Here is a 6392-nt window from a genome sequence, read left to right on the forward strand (position 1 = left end):
TGTATCGGAAGTGTATCAAATTAGTAAATTGCTTCTCGCACCTCCTCTGACACACTCTCCTCCCCGGTCTCACCATACAATCTAATTGTATTTACACTTATACCCTTTCACGCTTTTAATTATTTTTTTAATCGTTTTGTTTTTACCTCTCGCGAAAAGCACCTCTCCTGGCAAGAAGGGCGAGGGTCCGGCGATCAAGATTGATCCGGGAACCACTTGCTCGTGCTTAGGAGTGTGGCACCACTCCATCTTGCGTCGCTTTCACCGACCTTGAGTGGCTCATCGGCGATGCCGCCAAAAACCAGGTTGCCATGAACCCTACCAACACGGTTTTTGGTAAGTGGAAGATTTCCCTCGATCTTGTTCCGACGATTTTTTTGGCTCTCAATTTTGGATGAACGTAGTGTTTTAATCCTCGAATTTGAACAGTTTGCAAGATATAAATTTCTTCCGTTTTGATTTTCCCAGATTGCTACTTGCCGAATCAGAACAAAATTTTATTCAAATATTAGCTTTCGGAATCGGATGCATTTTGTTCTTCAGATACACTTCTGATCTCTCTATCTTCAGAATTGTTGTTCTCTTCAATGTGTTTAGTTTGGTACGAAATTTTATTCTGCAGTCCTTGGGCTTGTTTTATCGATCTGTTTTGGCTTGTAAGTGATAATATTCTGATTCAATTTTGTATCCTCAGATGCTAAACGCTTGATCGGGAGGCTTTACAGTGATCCCTTTGTTTAAAGTGACATCAAGCTATGGCCATTCAAAGTGACAAACCCATGATCGTCGTCCAGTACAAGGGTGAGGAGAAGCAGTTTGTCACCGAGGAGATCTCCTCCTTGGTGCTCACCAAGATGAAGGAGATTGCGGAAGCCTATTTCGGAACCATAGTGAAGAATGTTGTCGTCATCGTCCCTGCCTATTTCAACGGTAGCAGGCAATCAAGGGCGCCGGATTTATTGCCGACCTCAACGTGATGCAAATCATTAACGAGCCCACGGCTGCGGCCATCGCCTATGGTCTCCACAAGAAGGGGAGCAGCTCCGACGAGTAGAACGTGCTGATCTTTGATCTAGAGGCGGAACCTTTGATGTCTCTCTTCTCACCATCGAGGAGGACATCTTTAAGGTGAAGGCGACCGCCGGTAACACGCACCTCGACGGTGAGGACTTAGACAACAGGAGGATGGTGAATCACTTCGTTCAAGAGAAAGCATACGAAAGAAGGAAAATGTAAAGGGTATAAACGTAAACTTCGGGGTGGGGCCGGGGAGGGGGTGTGTCAGAGGGGGTGCGAAAAGTACCTCTCATCAAATTATCACCTAGGCATCTAATTTGATCCCTAATTATGGTGCTTTTGTGGGAGTTTTTTTTTTTTTTTTTCAAATGGGGCGTATAATTACTGGATGATGGGTTTTTGGATTGTCGTTTTGGATTGTCCCGCGTGGACGTTTTTTAATTTATCTTGATTTATGGCAAACATTAATTGGCTGGGTGGGCCGTCTTAGGTTTGATATTATTCATTAATTTTTTTTATTTTAATCGCTAGACTTGTGAACTCGAAACCTATATTATTATTTTTATTATATTATGAGTAACTTAATATTTTTAAAATTTATTAATTACTATATTTTTATATATTTGATTAAAATATTAAAAAAATAAACATATAGTTAAAATGTTTATAAGTTAATAAATAAGTATTGATAACCATGAATGAATTAAGCTTACGGGTGTTTAAATTTATTTATTTAATATATATTTTTATGACAATAGTAAAAGGTGATATTGCCGGCCCAAGCGGTTGGTTTAGTATTGTCTCTTCTACTGTAAGATATATATAAGTAAATTATAGGAATATTTTGTTCTAGCATGGAAAATTAGTTATCCAATGAAGCATTTTATCATCTTTGGGAATTGATTTCAGGAGGTATTAGAGTGATCACTCGTGCATGTATCAATTGTATCAATCTTCTTCTTCTTCTTCTTCTTCTTCTTCTTCTTCTTCTTATTATTATTATTATTAAAGATGAAGAAGTCATCTTAGCGTCCCTTTCCCGGTAGTCTCACACATTTTAGAGGGGAAAAACATGTGGGATATTTCTATCGTAGCGTCCTTTTACCTGAGAAGGTAATGTATCCAGTGAGACATTTTATATCTATTGGAAGTTTATTTCGAGATTTATTAAAATAATCACTCATGTAACTATCAATTATACCAATCTATGGAGGTATTTTTAAAAATTATTATTATTATTATTTTTAGTTGGTATCAGGTATTCAAGTCTTTGACTCGATTAATTCTGGGGTGGCTGCGCAGGAACCATAGAAGTTTTCCATTGACTACCTTATAAATCAAGGAAATTTTGACGGTTAATATTTTTAAATTCAATATTCGTTACCCATTAAAAAGAAAATCTTCTATAATATATCATATTTGAGTTTTAAATTTTTAGATGACTAATCTGTCTTTTCTAGAGCACACATCTTTAAAAAAGAAAAAAAATTATTTAATTATGGGATAAATGTAGGGGTGAAAATTAAAAAGAGATCTTTGCTTATTATTAGAAGTTTAAAATAAAATATTTATTAACTATTTAAAAATATTATAATTTAATTTACATCTCCTTAACAAAATTAAATTTATCAAAATATTATGCAATCATTTAATGGGTGTTACCATGTCGTAGCAACCATTAATTAGTTGTTATAATATTTTAACAATAATATTATGATTATTTTGAGACCATTTTAATTAAATTTAAATAATTTTAATTAATTTTATAAAAGGATTTTGTCCTGCAACCTGATACATAGTCACACATACGGTGTAAATAAGCCGAGCTAGAAAATTAAAGAGGCTCGAGTTTGAGTGAGTTTGTGAATTTAAACTCGAGCTTGACTCGGCCATCTAATCATGATCTAAGTAGCTGAGCTCGTGAAACATTGAATTAAAAATGAAAAAACAAGGTTTTGCCTCCTAGTATTCAAATCTTCAATTACCATCAAACCTAATAAAACTCTCTCGCCACAAACATCTCATTAACTTATTATTTAATTTGAAAATAGTAATTATTTTAATTATTAGAATATTGAATTAGCTTAGCTTGAACAGGCTCGATGAGCTATTGAGCTAGTATTAAATGGGATCGAGATCGAATCGAATATTAAACAAATCGGCTCGAGCTCGGCTCGAGTTTGGTCAATTCTGAGCTCGAGTCGAGCGTTGACAAAACCATTCATGAGCGGCTTGACTCATTTGCACCCCTAGTTACATGACTGCACAAGTATAATAATTACAATCTGCATGGTTGAAAACATATATAACTACGCAGGATAATAAGTAACTCACACGACTGAAACAAAAACATAACGGAAGTTATAAGATAAGCCATGTAAATAAAAACAACCGACTGCTAGTGACTAGACTTTACACAACAACCACCAACAATCACAAAAGGAGCAATAAGGCTAAACACCAAGTACAAGTCAAATTATTATAACACCAAGTCTATAAAATCTAAAAATGCGAGTAAAGCATAAAACAGACTAAAAGATGTCCACAGATATGATGTGGGATAGGCAGACATGCTCCTCCAAGTGACTCTACAATATCTATATGTTACATGAGAAATATAAAACATACATAGGAGTGGTGAGTTTGAGTGATTTAATGGGTAATAGACAAGATAATATATAGTCAATATAAAATATAAAGATCAAAGCATACCGTCTCAATAGGGAAATAAGAACATGATCATATATAACATAATGAATATACATACTAGTACCGACCTAACACTCACGATATAATGATCTGTAAATCATTAGGGATCAACAACAATAACAGATCTGCTCGTAACACCTGAGTAATATATATGACAACATATACATGTATGATAAACATATTCATTTATTGTCACCATAAATGAATATGTATGAATCATGACAACTATATGTAACAATCATAGCTCAATTAAATACAACATGTCATAAGCATATATAGATATATCTCCAAAGATGCACTGCACATTGTATGCATATGAACATATATGCGTCACTTTTGCACTCCACTCCAACTACCATGACATCTGTGTAGCCGAGCGGGTAGAATTATAACGACTGCTCATGTCTCCAGCTACCACTACATTAATGTGGCCAAGACGAATATGATGTAGAGTAGCTATCTAACTACATAACAAAGAGGGTCACTACGTGCAAGACTCCAGCTACGACTACTCAGAGTGGTCGAGCGGGCACAACTAGGACAAGCTGAACCAAATTTCAACTACCACTCCTCCTGAGTGGCCAAATGGGCAACAAATATGACTGACAATTTGCTCAACCACAAGGGAGACATTACACGTGTACACATTACATGTATATAATCAGTTAATCTGATATCTTCTATAGTACATACTCTACAGAGTATAAATATCCAAAGCTTAGAATGCATAAGCAATAAATAGATTATCTCTAAGGTTAAGCACGTAAGTATCAAGCATAGATAAATACTTATAGATAAATATTATAAGTAGATTTAAGATAAAGTAACGTAATCCATCAATTAAAAATCATGCACTAAGTTTAATGAACTATAGAGGCCAAGAAAGAAGTTGAAGGATCAAAAATAAGCGATAGAAGGGGGGGGGGGGGGGGGGAATATTACTCGTTAAAATTTTTTTCTTTTATCAAAATAAATAGATCGAAGTAAAGCAGCGGAAAATAAAAGAAGACTTAGGTGGTTGCTTGGTTTAGAGCCTATGTCGACTCCTACTCCAAGATTTGTGATCCTTGATCGTACCCTTAGGCAATTCATTATAATTATTCTTCTCAAAATCTTCGGAAAGAAGCAATTCGTACCGATGAAAAAATAGTAACACACTATTATCTTTTAGAAAGTAACAATGCAAGCGTAACTAAAATATACCGGTAATAGAAATAGATGTTGAAGTTTGTCGGCACTTCTCGGCATAGTAGCTTACACGTGAAAAAACTCAAATTAATTTAAACTTAAATAAAATAACTTAATTTAAACTAAACTTAATTAAATTAAATTAAATTAAATTAAACTTTACTTAATATAAAAACTTAATTTAATTAAACTAAACTGAATTTAAACTAAACTAAAATTAACTTAAATATAAAAACAAACTAAATTAATCTTAAATTTAAACTAAATTAATCATTAATTTTACAATTTAACTTAATTAATTCTTAATAAATTTTAATTTGAAATCTTAACTTTAATCAATAAATAAATATTTTAACCTTAAATAAAATTAAAATTTTAAAATTAAATAAAACTAATTCTTAAATCTTTACCTAATTAATTCCTAAGAAACTAATTAAATTAATCCTTAATTAATAATAATTCATAATTAATTAATCCATAACTATTAATTATGAAAGTTATATCAACAATTAAAATAATAATCAACATAAATTGAAATAAGCAATAATGATTCTAATTATTATAAATTAAAATTTTAATTCTTAATTAATTAAAAATAAATTAAAATATAAAATAATCTTACTAAATTAAACTCAAAATATTAATTAATCTATTGAAACTAACTTTTAAATTGAATTTAAATCAATCATTAATCTAAAAATCAACCTATAACCATTACTATTAAAATCAATTCTTGACCCCATCAACTTAATTAATCCTTAATTAGCTAATTAGCTTTAACAATTAACCTTAAAATTTATAAACTAAACAAAAAATTTTAAATTCGATTAATTCACAAAATAATAATAATGTTACCATTAATATCAACTAAATCAAATTTAATCCAAAATTAACTTAAAGTAATCCGAGCTCAACTAAAATACAAACTTAATTCTAACTCAATTACAACAAACTCAAAATCAATAATGTCATTTCACACAATTATAAGATTATCATATTTGAGAATTTTGAATGGATGAGATGCTAAGAAAATTAAAATTTAAAATATATTTTTTTAAATATTTTGAAAACTTATAAATATATTTTCTCAAAAATATTTTTAAAATTTTGATTGATAATTGATTGAGTATATTATAAATTATTATTGTTCATCATCTAAGTCTTTAGATTTTTTCAACTATGCCCCTTAGACATATATAGGAATGTCTTCCGCGTGGGTAACAAGGATATCTAAAAACGTATCTGGTTAAGGGAGAGAGACTATATTGAAAAACATTTTTTTTTAAAAAAAAAAGAGATTCAAAATGAAATATTTTTGAAAAATCATTTTAAAAAGAGTTTTGAAAACTTTTGACTTCAAAATATTCTCTTTTAAGCGTAATTTAAATATTATCTTTTCAAAATCGCATTCTTCAAACTCATACTTTTTGTTAGAAAACATTTTAAAATGCATATTTTGAAAATTCCTTCAAAAGTTG

The 6392-nt window shown here is 31.1% G+C and overlaps 1 pseudogene; it reads left to right on the forward strand.

Annotated features, from left to right (window-relative positions):
- The first annotated feature begins 124 nt into the window (after window positions 1-124).
- LOC122025252 lies at window positions 125-1434 on the forward strand (annotated as a pseudogene).
- Window positions 1435-6392: the final 4958 nt, after the last annotated feature.

This window comes from Zingiber officinale, chromosome 1A (assembly GCF_018446385.1).
Source record: "Zingiber officinale cultivar Zhangliang chromosome 1A, Zo_v1.1, whole genome shotgun sequence".
NCBI classification, from domain to species: domain Eukaryota; kingdom Viridiplantae; phylum Streptophyta; class Magnoliopsida; order Zingiberales; family Zingiberaceae; genus Zingiber; species Zingiber officinale.